Genomic DNA, 16,481 nt, shown 5'->3' with positions numbered 1-16,481 from the left:
GTCAATTATCAGACATTACAATTTGTTGTACATCAAGGGCGGGCATATGACCTCCCTCCCTTGGTGAACCCAGCATGACTCCTCCAGCCATTGTCTCATGAGGAGAGAGATGGGTGCCTGCACCTGGAGAGGCTATCATGGCCAGCAACGCCAGGGGCAGGACTTTAACCCAAATCAACTTCAAACCTGCACATACATTTGATTGGCGCGTTCCACGAGACTTATGAGATTGTGGCCTGTACACTAACCCCATCATTAAACAACATCCATTAATCAGTTGACATTTACACATCCGACCCTATTGGTACATGGAGCGTTTGTCATTAAACAATACACATGAGTTCGGTTTGCAGCCACTTCCTTTCAGCGCTGAACGTGAATTCTTTGCTCATCAGATATGCTGCAACCCCATGGTGGGTGTGGATTTCCAATGGATGGCACATTATCATGTGGGCTGTTTTTCCAATAGCTTTTGCCACTGCAGCCACATACCTGGAGCATGTGGTTTGCCCTTCTTCAATGTGGTCCAGTTTGGAGGAGTGATACCTCAACACTCTACTCTCCCCCTCTAGGTTCTGGAAAAGGATGGATGATGTAAATCCTTCCTTTTCAGAAACATCCAGATGGAACTTGTTTTTTTTTAGTCAGGTGCTGTTAGGGCTACTGCCACTTAGAGATCTGTTTTCAAGAGTGCAAAAGCCTTTGATGCTTCAGTAGTCCAGGTCAATGATGAGTGTAGGTTAGTGGTGAGCAGCTTCAGGGCCATGGGGCATATTCGTCAGCCATGCCCTGAAAAGGGGGAGGTGATTGCTGATTCGGGTCTGGATTGGGGTGATTGTATGCGGGTTGAAGGGCCGCACGTGGTTGATACATCATTGGCCTGACTCCCCCTTGGTCTAGGGGCGTATCCTCGTCCCCTTTTGGCCAGAAACTGGCTTTGGGCCGGGGTTATTGGGTGCGGACACTGTCGCACCATGTGCCCAGCTTGTTTACAATTATGACAGCTTCCATAAGATCCAGAGTACCTCTGGGGCTGTCCCCATGTGGGTGAATAGTTTGATTGTGGTAGTGGGTAGTAGGGTTGTAGTGGTGGTTCCGACGAAGGGTATGGCTGAAGCGGGTAGGCATACGGCAGTTGGAATGGCTGCTCCTGGGGTGGGTGTATAGGTGGTCCCTGCTGGGTGAAGATGGGTAGTTGTTGTTGCTGTATCATTCGGGAAACAGTTTTTTCAATAATTTGTGAGATTTCTTGTTGGTCTTCAGCCACCATCTGTTTCTTGGGTTTCTCTCCTTTCTGGGCCTCTTTCAATTGTAGTTTCAAAAGTTGTACCTGTAGGGACTGGATTTGTGGTTCAGCCCCTCCCTTATCCTTATTGTATTGGGTGATGTGGTGATGCACATGGGAGTTGAACTGAGCCTGGGGAATTGCCATTAACCCCACAGTGCCCCTGAGATGGATTGGGGCCGATGGGGCTGCTGTGGTGGTAGGTGGGGCGTCATTATTGTTGGGCCTGCCCTCTTTGGTGTCAGTTGGTGCTCCAGTGCCCACCCCCATCGTATCAGGTTTCCTGTAAGGGAGAGCTTTCCTAATTTCCTCAATCGCCCATAATCCTATTTTCATCTCAGCCTCTGCCTTTTCCCTTTGCTTTGTTCCTGCCTTTTTAAATAAGTGACTCTTATTCTTCTCAACTTCACATTCTATCCCTTGCTTCACTGCTTCCTCCAATTCTTTCTCCATAATGAGGAGTTGCCCTTTTGATGGGGCGACTCCACTAAGGAAACCTGCTTGCGTCCATCTCAGCCTCACTTCTTCCCAAATTCTTTTAACGAGTTTGTAGTGTAATCTCCCGCCTGCTCTGTCTTTCATTCTCTGATCTAAATATTCGTTGAATTTGTGTTTGGGGACGATAGTCGTGGTCATTTTGTCGTTAAGCTATGTCTGGGTCTATTATTATCTTTGTATACTTTAGCCCGTCACTGATCGAAACCAGCGATGTATTTTTTTTCTCTAATCCCCCCCCCAGTCTCGTGTCCGACCCGCGTGGACAAAGAATTTTATTGCCGTGTATTCGATGAATTATTTTCGTTTTCCAACAATATTTCAGCTATATCTTTTTGAAACAATATACGAATATATTCACGCGCTCCTGATATAATTGGAATGACAGTTTTAGGTACTTATAATAAAAATATTATTGCTTTTCGCTTATTCAATTAATTAAATACTTTGGCAAAATATTTCAGAAGTTTCCTTTTGGAAAAATATACTAATGAATTCAAGCGCTCCTGATATAATTGGAATGGCAATTATAAGATCTTTTATTCGAAAGATATTATTACTTTTAACTTTTTTCGATTAATTTGAACTTTTTTCCGATTAATTAAATACTTTGCCAAAACACTTAAGACATTTCCTTTGGGGACAACATACTAGTATATTCTAGCGCTTCTAAAATAATTGTCAAATTAATTCTAACCCTTAAGGATTTATCAACAGCACAAGAGAGAAAAACCAGGTCAACTCATCAACCGTAAATGGCTGCTTCACCGCGGCCCACAGATTCTGACTCGGCGGTCACTATGAACTGCAGCCTGAACTTAGCATATAGCTAATTAGTAGCATTCGGTCTCGTGGAACGTTCAATCCCCCACATTGCGACAACACAACTTACACATACAATATCACATTAGATTCCTCACGTAACACCTAGCTAAATATAGCTACTGCACGACTATTTGAATCGTATTATATTAATTATGGATTCTTCACGGTACCCCTATCTGATCGACTGTCAAATATGGCCCGACTGTGTGAATCGTTATATATTTTTTTTAATATTTTTTATGGGTCTTCACGGTAACACTTAGCTGATTTGCCAAATCTAACTACTGCCCGGCTATTTGGATCCCATCTTTTAATTATGGATTCTTCACGGTAACCCCTATCTGATCGACTGTCAAATATGGCCCGACTGTGTGAATCGTTATAAAGCTTATTCTTCACTGTACACCTACTCGATCAGCATACCGCGTAGTGCCAGACTATGTGAATAAGTCTTTGACCTATTAATACTTAGATATCTGTACACAATGCCTTAAATTCTAAACAATTCCACATAAATTTAGCAACAATTCACACTCACCACAGTAGTACTGATCATTGAATTTAGATATTGACTATAATACAATATACAGATTTTGATTAAACAGGCATCTGCTCACCCTTTATTTTCGAGCTCTCTGATCAGTTTCCTGGGTGGGTTGAATCGCGATTCTCCCTCGAAAAGGTCACCTCTCCTCTGGAATCTTTCTCCCTCTCGTCTCCTGTCCGATTAATTTTCTATTGGGCCGAATTCAAAGATGAAACCATCCTCTGCTTACCAAGTCTGTTAGTAAAACGTTTACTGTTGACAGGAGAACAAGAGGAGACAATAGGACGAGGTGGATAATTTTATAATAAGGCCGTTTAATCACATGTAAAGATATCTTAGTAAAATCTTGCAGCAAGGCTCTTTCTGTCTGATTCTTATTGAACCGTCCGGAAAAGAGGTAGTTTCAAGAATTGTACAGTATTATATAGACAACAAGCAAAGTAGGTAGATCTGCGAGTCTGGCCTTCCGATTGGTCGATCTGGGTCTTGGGTAGTCCTGAACAGGCCTGGTGTCCACGTTCCATTGGTTCCTGAGATAGTTCTTTGTCTTGAGCTCCAACCATGTGTTGGGTGTGTTCTGTGGTTATTATGGGGGAGGGGAATTATGTGTGTCTGTAGTTGGTGTCTTAATAAGTCCAGCATATGTCCAAGAGAAATGAGGAGTATGTGTATTTTTGTATAAAATATGGCTTATGTTGAAATGTAGTTATTACTAGTTTCCAGTCTCTATTACAATTTCTTACAGTCCCTCATTTGGGTTTTACACACAGAAGAATTAGGAGGGTTTTAATATATCAAGTTTCAAGTTTTAATGTCACTTGCGCAAGTACAGTGAATTGCCTTTCTTCAAAGCGTTAAAACTAACAATGCAGTAATCAACAGCAATGAAGTACTAAAAATAACATAAGGTAGAACAAAAACACACAATAAATAAAATAAGAAAAACAAAAGAAGTAAGTAAGCTACAGTTGAAGTCGGAAGTTTACATACAACTTAGCCAAATACATTTAAACTCTGGTTTTCACATTTCCTGACATTTAATCCAAGTAAAAATAAGTTAGGATCACCACTTTATTTTAAGAATGTGAAATGTCAGAATAATAGTGGAGAGTGATTTATTTCAGCTTTTATTTCTTTTATCACATTCCCAGTGGGTCAGAAGTGTACATACACTCAATTAGGATTTGGTAGCATTGCCTTTAAATTGTTTAACTTGGGTCAAACGTTTGGGGTAGCCTTCCACAAGCTTCCCACAATAAATTGGGTGAATTTTGGCCCATTACTCCTGACAGTACTGGTGTAACTGGGTCAGGTTTCTAGGCCTCCTTCCTCGCACACACTTTTTCAGTTCTGCCCACAAATGTTCTATAGGATTGAGGTCAAGGCTTTGTGATGGCCACTCCAATACCTTGACTTTGTTGTCCTTAAGCCATTTTGCCACAACTTTGGAAGTATGATTGGGGTCATTGTCCATTTGGAAGACCCATTTGCGACCAAGCTTTAACTTCCTGACTGATGTCTTGGCATGTTGCTTCAGTATATCCACATCATTTTCCTGCCTCATGATGCATCTATTTTGTGAACTACACCAGTCCCTCCTGCAACAAAGCACCCCCACAACATGATGCTGCCTCCCCCGTGCTTTACGGTTGGGATAGTGTTCTTTGGCTTGCAAGCCTCCCCCTTTTCCCTCCAAACATAATGATGGTCATTATCGCTAAACAGTTCTATTTTTGTTTCATCAGACCAGACGATATTTCTCAAAAAAGTACGATCTTTGTCCCCATGTGCAGTTGCAAACCGTAGTCTGGCTTTTTTATTGTGGTTTTGGAGCAGTGGCTTCTTCCTTGCTGAGCGGCCTTTCAGGTTATGTTGATATAGGACTCGTTTTACTGTGGATATAGATACTTTCGTACCTGTTTCCTCCAGCATCTTCACAAGGTCCTTTGCTGTTGTTCTGGGATTGATTTGCACTTTTCGCACCAAAGTACGTTCATCTCTAGGAGACAGAACGCGTCTCCTTCCTGAGCGGTATGACGGCTGCGTGGTCCCATGGTGTTTATACTTGCGTACTATTGTTTGTACAGATGAACGTGGTACCCTCAGGCATTTGGAAATTGCTCCCAAGGATGAACCAGACTTGTGGTGGTCCACATTTTTCTTCTGAGGTCTTGGCTGATTTCTTTTGATTTTCCCATGATGTCAAGCAAAGAGGCATTGAGTTTGAAGGTAGGCCTTGAAATACATCCACAGGTAGACCTCCAATTGACTCAAAGGATATCAATTAGCCTACCAGAAGCTTCTAAAGCCATGACATCATTTTCTGGAATTTTCCAAGGTGTTTAAAGGCACAGTCAACTTTGTGTATGTACATTTTTGACCCACTGGAATTATGATACAGTGAATTATAAGTGAAATAATCTGTCTGTAAACAATTGTTGGAAAAATGACTTATGTCATGCACAAAGTAGATGTCCTAACCGACTTGCCAAAACTATATATTGTTAACAAGAAATTTGTGGAGTGGTTGAAAAACGAGTTTTAATGACTCCAACCTAAGTGTATGTAAACTTCTGACTTCAACTATATATACAGGGTCAGTTCCAATACCCTATTTAAAATGGAGTGGTAGAGGTAGATATGTATAGGAGTAAGGTGACCAGGCTTCGGGATATATGATAAACAGAGTACTACCAGAGTATATGATGATTGTATGTGAGTGTGTGCTTGTGTGTAGAGTCAGTATAAATGTGTATATGCATGTTATGTGTGTGTGATTAAATTAAGTGTGTGTGTGTGATAGTCAGTGTAGCTATTTTGTTAGTGATTTAGCAGTCTTATGGCTTGGGGATATAAGCTGCTCAGGAGCCTGTTGGTGTCAGGCTTGATGCACCGGTACTGCTTGCCATGCGGAAGCAGAAAGAACATTCTATGGCTTGGCTGGATGGATTCTTTATTGATTTTCCGCGACTTCCTTTTACACCGCCAGGTCCCTGGATGGCAGGGAGCTCGGCCCCAGTGACATACTGGGCTGTCCGCACTACACATGCAATTAAGGGTGGTGCTGTTGCCATAACAAGCAGTGATGCAGCCTGTCAATATGCTCTCAACGGTGCAGCATTTTGAGGATTTGAGGGCTCATGCCAAATCTTTTCAACCTCCTGAGGCGGAAGAGGTGCTGTGAAGAAGGTGTGACAGCTCCTCGACCCGTTCCACTGCAGCCCCGTCGATGTGGATGGGGGCGTGCTTACCCAGCCGTTTCCTGTAGTCCACGATCAGCCCCTTGGTCTTACTGATGTTGAGGGAGAGGTTGTTGTCCTGGCAACACACTGCCCGGTCACTGATCTCCTCCCTGTAGGCTGTCTCATCTTCGCCAGTGATCAGGCCTACCACCGTCGTGTCATCAGCAAACTTGATGATGGTGGTGGAGTTGTGCGTGGCCACACAGTCGTGGGTGAACAGGGATTACAGGGGAGGACTAAGCACACACCCCTGTGGGGTCTCCGTGTTGAGAGTCAGTGTGGCGGAGGTGATGTTGCCTACCCTCCCTACCTGAGGTCGGCCTATCAGGAAGTCTAGGATCCAGTTGTAGAGGGACTTGTTCAGTCCCAGCGTCCTAAAATTGGTGACGAGCTTGGAGCGGACAATGGTGTTGAACACTGAGCTGTAGTCAATGAACAGGATTCTCACATACAGTGCCAGTCAATCTACCCATTCCATGGTTTTTCTTTATTTTGACTATTTTTTAAATTGTAGATAGTGAAGACATCAAAACTATGAAATAACACATATGGAATCATGTAGTAACAGTGTTAAACAAATCAAAATATATGTTATATTTGAGATTCTTCAAAGTAGCCACCCTTTGCCTTGATGACAGCTTTGCACGCTCTTGGCATTCTCTCAACCATCTTTATTTCAATTAACATGTGTGCCTTGATAAAGTTTAATTTGTGGAATTCCTTTCCTTCTGAATGCGTTTGAGCCAATCAGTTGTGTTGTGACAAGGTTATACTGAAGATATCCCTATTTGGTAAAAGACCAAGTCCGTATTATGGCAAGAACAGCTCAAATAAGCAAAGAGTCAATCCTTACTTTAAGACATGAAGGTCAGTCAATGCGGAACATTTCCAGAACTTTGAAAGTTTCTTCAAGTGCAGTCTCAAAAACCATCAAGCGCCATGATAAAACTGGCTCTCATGAAGACCGCCACAGGAAAGGAAGACAGAGAGTTACCTCTGCTGCAGAGGATAAGTTCATTAGAGTTACCAGCCTCAAAAAATGACAGCCCAAATTTTTTTTTCAGAGTTCAAGTAACAGACACATCTCAACATCAACTGTTCAGAGGAGACTGCGTGAATCAGGCCTTCGTGGTCAAATTGCTGCAAAGAAACCACTATTAAAGGACACCAATTGTCACGCCCTGACCTTAGTTATCTTTGTTTTCTTTATTATTTTGGTTAGGTCAGGGTGTGACGAGGGTGTTATGGCTGTTTTTGTCTTGTCTAGGGGTTTTTGTATATCTATGGGGTTTTGGTATTGTCTAGGTAATGTAGGTCTATGGTGGCCGGAATTGGTTCCCAATCAGAGACAGCTGTTTATCGTTGTCTCTGATTGGGGATCCTATTTAGGTTGCCATTTTCCATTTTGGTTTTGTGGGTTATTGTCTATGTGATGTTGCATGTCTGTAGTCGTTGCTTATAGCGTTCACGTTCGTTTTTGTTATTTTGTATAGTTTGTTCAGTATTCTTCTTTATTAAAAGGAAGATGTATTATAATCACGCTGCGCCTTGGTCTCCTTTGTATGACGAGCGTGACACCAATAAGAAGAAGAGACTTGCTTGAGCCAAGAAACACGAGCAATGGACATTAGACCGGTGGAAATCTGTCATTTGGTCTGATGAGTCCAAATTAGACATTTTTGGTTCCAACCGCCATGTCTTTCTGAGACATAGAGTACAGTAGGTGAGTGGATGATCTCGGCATGGGTGGTTCCCACCGTGAAGCATGGAGAAGGTGTGATGGTGTGGGAGTGCTTTACTGGTGACAACGTCAGTGATTTATTTAGAATTCAAGGCACACTTAACCAGCATGGCTACCACAGCATTCTGCAGCGATACGCCATCCCATCTGGTTTGCGCTTAGTGGAACTATCATTTGTTTTTCAATAGGACAATGACCCAACACACCTCCAGGCTGTGTAAGGGCTATTTGACCAATAAGGAGAGTGATGGAGTGCTGCATCAGATAACCTGGCCTCCACAATCACCCAACCTCAAACCAATTGAGGTATTTTGGGATGAGTTGGACCGTAGAGTGAAGGAAAAGCAGCCAACGAGTGCTCAGCATTTGTGGGAACTTCTTCAAGACTGTTGAAAAAACATTCCAGGTGAAGCTGGCTAAGAGAACGCCAGGCGTGTGCAAAGCTGTCATCAAGGCAAAGGGTGGCTACTTTGAAGAATATACAATATAACATATTTTAGATTTGTTTAAAACTTTTTGGGTTACTACATGATTCCATACGTGTTATTTCATAGTTTAGATGTCTTCACTATTATTCTACAATGTAGAAAATAGTAAAAATATAGAAAAACCCTTCAATGAGTAGGTGTGTCCAAACTTTTGACTGATACTTTAGGTAATCCTTTTATCTAGGTGGGTGATGGCAGTGTGGAGTGCAATTGAGATTGTGTTGTCTATGGATCTGTTGGGGTGGTTTGTAAATTGGTGTGGGTCTAGGGTCTGGGGTGACCCACTCCAATTGAACACTATGAAGCCTGCTTTAGCAAGATATCTGGCAAGCATCTGAAATGTGTCTAAACTTTTTATAGCATAAACATACCTTACTGTTGTCTAGATAGTATTTTACTACAAATGGAATGAAGGGCTTAGTAGCAACCAAATGCATCTTCCTGACTGATATCTTCTGATCTGTCAATCCCACTCACAGTATGGTCATCACTACTTTTATAGACAAAAGGAGTCTGCCTTTTAACTTTGTATAGTTTGATGTGTGCCATAACCAGCCTTTCAAAGTACTTCATGATTACCCTGAGTGCTACAGGGTGGTAATAATTGTGGCATGAAGCCTTAGAATTCTTGGCAACAGTAATTATGGTGGTCAGCTTAAAACATGTGGGGTTTACAGACTGAGACAAGGAGAGGTTGAAAATTACCATGAATATGCCTGCCAGCTGTTCTATGCATGCTATGAGAATGCGCCCAGGAATACCGTCTGGCCCCCCAGCCTTGCAACTGTGTTGACCTGATTAAAGACCTTACTCACGTCAGCCTTGGATAGCGAGATCACGAGTCCTCTGGGTCGGTAGGGGCCCTCACGCATGGCACGGTGTTGTTATTGTTGAAGCGTGCATAAAAATGCATTGAGTTTGTCTGGTAAAATGCATTGCGTTCGAGAGGCATGGAAGAGTGGTATCGTTGGGCAGATCACGGCTGGGTATTCCTTTGTAATCCATAATGGACTGTATCCCCTGCCACTTGCGGCGGGCGTCGTGAACCTGTGTAATATGATTCCACCTTATTCTTATATTGCCCTTTTGGTTGTTTGATGACTGTGCAGAGGTTATAGTGTGACTTCTTGTACTTGTTCCTGTCCTCAGCCATAGCCTCAGGGTTGTCTGCAATAGCCCTGTGTGCAGTAGCCCTGTCCTTTAGTTTAGTGCCAACCTCAGTGTTAATCCAGGTTTTTTGAGGGGAAAGCAGCGAATCTTCACTGTGGGGACAACGTCGCTGATGCATTTCCTAATGAAACCAGTGACGGAGGTGTTTAGCTCGTCAATGTTATCGGAGTCTCAGAACACATTCCAATCAGCTCTAGCAAAGCAGTCCTGTAGCATAATCTCTGATTTTGATGACACTGGCTGCGTTTCACACTCAAAGTAGACAGCCCTCGGCCCTTAACCCTCAACCCTTGAATGACATTTTACATCGTTACATCCAAGCATACCTTAAATGTCCCTTGCCCAAGCGAGGGAGAGTGACGATCAGAGAGGCAACGTCCTTAGTGGAAATCTTTAAATTGAGCTTAAAAACAACCAACCTAAAGCTATTGTAATGTAATGGCGCCGGGGAGGATGGCTACCGTTTTATTGGCTCTTAACCACCCGTGCTATTTTGTTGTTTTTTTCGCGTTGTTTGTAACTTATTTTGTACATCATTTTGCTGCTACCGTCTCTTATGACCGAAAAGAGCTTCCGGACATCAGAACAGCAATTACTCACCTTGAATTGGACAAAGAATATTTCTTTAATGAGTCAGACGAAAGGTATTTCCTCAAGACATCCGAACAGGCCCTCATCCCCGTCATTCGAGGGAGAAAGAGACAGAGGTTTTGCGGAAGGAGACCGGGGTGCCTTGTGAGGATCAGGCGACGAGTGGCTAATCTGCCTTTGCCATCCGTACTATTGGTGGATAATAAATTGGATGAACTAAAGGCACGCATATCCTACCAACGGGACATTAAAAACTGTAATATCTTATGTTTCACAGAGTCGTGGCTGAACGACGACATGAATAACATGCAGCTGCCGAGTTACACACTGTATCGGCAGGATAGAACAGCAGCCTGTCACGCCCTGAACTTAGAGAGCCTTTTTATTTCTCTATTTGGTTAGGTCAGGGTGTGATTTGGGTGGGCATTCTAGTTTTCTCTTTCTTTGTTGGCCGGGTATGGTTCCCAATCAGAGGCAGCTGTCTATCGTTATCTCTGATTGGGAATCATACTTAGGCAGCCTGTTTTCCACCCTAGTTTGTGGTATCTTGTTTTTGCACTGTTGCTGTCTAGCTCTGCAGAACTTTACGTTCGTTTATATTTTGTTGTTTTGTTGGTGTTTCAGTATTAAATATCATGAACACTTTCCACGCTGCGCTTTGGTCTCATTCATTCAATGACGGACATAACACAGCCTCTGGCACGACAATGGGTGGCGGTCTATGTACTATATTTGTAAAGAACAGCTGGTGCACGATATCTAAGGAAGTCTTGAGGTTTTGCTCGCCTGAGGTACAGTATCTCATGATAAGCTGTAGAACACAGTATCTACCTACAGTAGAGAGTTTTCATCTGTATTTTTCATAGCTGTCTACATACCACCACAGACCGATGCTAGCACTAAGATCACACTCAATTAGCTGTATACCGCCATAAGCAAACAGGAAAATGCTCATCCAGAGGCGGCGCTCCTTGTGACTTCAATGCAGGGAAACGTAAATCCGTTTTACCTCATTTCTATCAGCATGTTAAATGTGCAAACAGATGGGAAAAAACTCTAGACCACCTTTACTCCACTCACAGAGACGCATACAAAGCTCTCCCTCGCCCTCCATTTGGCAAATCTGACCATCATTCTATCCTCCTGATGTCACGGCCGTCGAAAGAACTGGACCAAAGCGCAGCGTGGTAAGCGTACATATTCCTTTATTTAGGTGACGCCAACAAAAACAATTAACAATACAAAACAACCGTGAAGCTTAAGGGCTATGTGCCACAAACAAAGTTAACTTCCCCCACTGAAAGGAGGGAAAGGGCTACCTAAGTATGGTTCCCAATCAGAGACAATCATAGACTGTCCCTGTCCCTGATTGAGAACCATACCCGGCCAAAACAAAGAAATACAAAATCATAGAAAACAAAAACATAGAATGTCCACCCCAAATCACACCCTGACCAAACCAAATAGAGACATAAAAAGGCTCTCTAAGGTCAAGGCGTGACAGTACCCCCCCCCAAAGGTGCGGACTCCGGCCGCAAAACCTGAACCTATAGGGGAGGGTCTGGGTGGGCATCTATCCGCGGTGGCGGCTCAGGTGCGGGACGCAGACCCCGCTCCACCACTGGCTCACCCCACTTTGGTGGCACCTCTGGTGCGGGGATCCTCGTCGCCGACCCCGGACTGGGGACCCTCGTTGCGGGCCCCGGACTGGGCACCCTCGTTGCGGGCCCCGGACTGGGCACCCTCGTTGCGGGCCTCGGATTGGAGACTGTCGCTGGAGGCTCCGGACTGGAGACCGTCGCTGGAGGCTCCGGACTGGGGACCGTCGCTGGAGGCTCCGGACTGGAGGCCGTCGCTGGAGGCTCCGGACTGGGGACCGTCGCTGGAGGCTCCGGACTGGAGGCCGTCGCTGGAGGCTCCGGACTGGAGGCCGCCGCTGGAGGCTCCGGACTGGAGGCCGTCGCTGGAGGCTCCGGACTGGAGACCGTCGCTGGAGGCTCCGGACTGGGGACCGTCGCTGGAGACTCGACTGGAGGCCGTCGCTGGAGGCTCCGGACTGGAGACCGTCGCTGGAGGCTCCGGACTGGGGACCGTCGCTGGAGGCTCCGGACTGGGGACCGTCGCTGGAGCCTCCGGACTGGAGGCCGTCGCTGGAGGCTCCGGACTGGAGACCGTCGCTGGAGGCTCTGTGCCATGACTCCTCGCTGGAGCCTTCGTGCCATGACTCCTCGCTGGAGCCTTCGTGCCATGGATCATCGCTGGAGGCTTCTTGCCATGGATCATCACTGGAGGCTTCGTGCCTTCGATCATCACTGGAGGCTTCTTGCCATGGATCATCACTGGAGGCTTCGTGCCATGGATCATCACTGGAGGCTTCGTGCCATGGATCATCACTGGAGGCTTCGTGCCATGGATCATCACTGGAGGCTTCTTGCCATGGATCATCACTGGAGGCTTCGTGCCATGGATCATCACTGGAGGCTTCCTGCCATGGATCATCACTGGAGGCTTCGTGCCATGGATCATCACTGGAGGCTTCTTGCCATGGATCATCACTGGAGTGAGGAGACGTATAGGCAGTCTGGTACGTGGAGCTGCCACAGGGCTCACCAGGCTGGGGAGACATACAGGAGGCCTGGTTCTGGCAGCAGGCACAGGACTCACCAGGCTGGGGAGACATACTGGAGGCTTGGTTCTTGGCGCTGGCACCGGATACACTGGGCCGTGGAGAAGCACTGGAGGTCTCGAGCTTAGAGCTGGCACAACCCGCTCTGGCTGGATGCTCACCCTAGCCCGGCAGATGCGGGGAGCTGGGATGTAGCGCACCGGGCTGTGAACGCGCACTGGAGACACCGTGCGCTCCACCGCATAACACGGTGCCTGACCAGTACGATGCTCGCCACGGTAAGCACATGGAGTTGGCTCAGGTCTCCAACCTGACTCAGCCAAACTCCCCGTGTGCCCCCCCAAAACATTTTTTGGGGCTGCCTCTCGGGCTTCCTCGCTAGCCGTATACGTGTCGCCGACTCCATTCTCCGGTATCCCTCCTCGCACTGCTCAATTGAATCCCAGGCGGTATCTGGCACTCTCCCTGGGTCGACCGACCACCTCTCTACCTCCTCCCAGGTTGTCTCATACTCCTGGCCACGCTGCTTGGTCCTTTTGCGGTGGGAAGTTCTGTCACGGCCGTCGAAATAACTGGACCAAAGCGCAGCGTGGTGAGCATACATATTCCTTTATTTAGGTGACGCCAACAAAAACAATAAACAATACAAAACAACCGTGAAGCTTAAGGGCTATGTGCCACTAACAAAGTTAACTTCCCCCACTGAAAGGAAGGAAAGGGCTACCTAAGTATGGTTCCCAATCAGAGACAACGATAGACAGCTGTCCCTGATTGAGAACCATACCCGGCCAAAACATAGAAATACTAAATAATATAAAACAAAAACATAGAATGCCCACCCCCAAATCACACCCTGACCAAACCAAATAGAGACATACAAAGGCGTGACACCTGATTCCTGCTTACAAGCAAAAATTAAAGCAAGAAGCACCAGTGACTCCGTCAAATAAAAAATTGGTCAGAGGAAGCAGATGCTAAACTACAGGAATGTTTTGCTAGCACAAACTAGAATATGTTCAGGGATTCTTTCGATGGCATTGAGGAATACACCACATCAGTCATTGGCTTCATCAATAAGTGCATCGATGACGTCGTCCCCACAGTGACCGTGCATACATACCCCAACCAGAAGCCATGGATTACAGACAATATCCACACTGACCTAAAGACTAGAGCTGCTGCTTTCAAGGAGCAGGACTCTAACCCAGAAGCTTATAAGAAATCCCGCTTTGCCCTTTGACGAACCATCAAACAGGCAAAGCACCAATACAGGACTAAGATTGAATCTTACTACACCGGCTCTGACGCTCGTCTGATGTGGAAGGGCTTGCAAACCATTACAGACTACAAAGGGAAGAACAGCTGAGAGCTACCCAGTGACATGAGCCTACCAGACGAGCTAAACTACTTCTATGCTCACTTCAAGGCAAATAACACTGAAACATGCATGAGAGCACCAGCTGTTCCGGAAGACTGCAGCTGATGTGAGTAAACAGGTCAACTTTCACAAGGCCGCAGGGCCAGAAAGATTACCAGGACATGTACTGCATGCGCTGACCAACTGGCAAGTGTTATCACTGATATTTTTCAACCTCTCCCTGTCTGAGTCTGTAATACCAAAGTGTTTTAAGCAGACCACCATAGTCCCTGTGCCCAAGAACACTAAGGTAACCTGCCTAAATGAATACCGATCCGTAGCACTCACGTCTGTAGCCATGAAGTGCTTTGAAAGGCTGGTCATGGCTCACATCAACACCGTTATCCCAGAAACCCTAGACCCACTCCAATTTGCATACCGCCCCAACAGATCCACAGATGATGCAATCTCTATTGCACTCCACACTGCCCTTTCCCACCTGGACAAAAGGAACACCTATGTGAGAATGCTATTCATTGAGTACAGCTCAGTGTTCAACACCAGAGTGCCCTCAAAGCTCATCAATAAGCTAAGGAACCTGGGACTAAACACCTCCCTCTGCAACTGGATCCTGGACTTCCTGACGGGCCGCCCCCAGGTGGTAAGGGTAGGTAACAACCTGGGGCGAAAATCTGATATCAACTTTGGAGGGGACAATTACGTGACATTTTCTCAAGAGCAATTCCAGAGGGGAACACCAAAAGTAGTGCTGTAACACATAGCCTACCTTGTAATATGTTAAATGTATATTGAGGAACCATAATTACTACAACTGGATAATTGATAGGTATAGTAGTTAACTGAAGGGTTGTCCCAACTTGTTCAACTCATTATAATACTACTACTAATAATAGTTATAGCAGTGTTCCTTATCAGTCCAGTATGTATGCAGGTATTTGTATTTACAACCAGCAATACCAAGAAAGGCCAGTAGGTGGCAATGGTACTGTACACTGTGTATGGGTGCAGTTTTTGTAAATACAATGAACATGATGTGATCTCATCTAAAATAATCTCCATTGAGAACCATCAAAGTTGGTCTCCGTATTGAATTGACCTTTTATTTTGACTTTTTCTGATACATTTATATAGTCATTAAATATGTGCCACTGGCCCGAGTCTACTACAATAGCTTTACAAGAACAAAAAGCTCAAAATAAGTACAGTTCTAAATGTGAAAGAACTACTTCAATGAATAACCCCAAAAAATAAACCAAAATATCCTTCAAAAATACTGATTTATTGTTCAGTCAGTGTCTCAACTCTTCAAACAGCACCTATGGACAAGTATGTCACACAAAGTATGCAATTTTAAATAACAAAATCAATAATTAGTAAGTGTACTGTCATGTACTAAAACTACTAAACAAAAGAACAAATATACTATACACCTGAGGTTCTCAAACAGGGGTCCGTGGACCCCTATTGGTCCCTGGTGTAATTGCAAGGGGTCCGTGAAATAAAAAAGTTTAATGAACGTATTCATCACCACAAGGATTCCAGTAACTTTACATATAATATAGAGGGGGTGGAGGTCCCTGAGGACCACTCAAAACCTTGCATGCCTTGCCTCAAAATATGCAGGGGTTCCAGTACCCAAAAAAGGTTGAGAACCACTGCTATACACACTACTGAACAAAAGAACCGAACATATGTTTGCGGGTTTCAATGGATCCAACAAATTGCTGGCAGATATTTTCCCTCGAGACTGTCCAGCCTGTCTTTATGTACATTATAGACAACTAGGCCATTCAGTTTCTCTTGGCCCATGCTAGCCGTAGCCAAGTCTTTAACCCGCGGAGTGCACTGAAACTCCTCTCAGCCTCACATGAAGACACTGGCACCACAAACAAAAAATTCTGATCAGCACCTCAGCTTGGTCAACCAACCACCACACCTCCACTGGAAGCCTCCTGAGGACCTCTGCTGCCTCTCCACTGCTGCTACAGGGGTATTTGTTGAAAAAGAGAGGCAACTGCAATGAAAGAGGATCTATGTTCAGCTCAGGGTACTGATCTAGGGACTAATCCAACTCCACCGTGAGAAGCGCTCTT

Source organism: Salvelinus namaycush, chromosome 31 (assembly GCF_016432855.1).
Source record: "Salvelinus namaycush isolate Seneca chromosome 31, SaNama_1.0, whole genome shotgun sequence".
Classification (NCBI taxonomy): Eukaryota; Metazoa; Chordata; class Actinopteri; order Salmoniformes; family Salmonidae; genus Salvelinus; species Salvelinus namaycush.
This window is presented reverse-complemented; position numbering follows the sequence as displayed.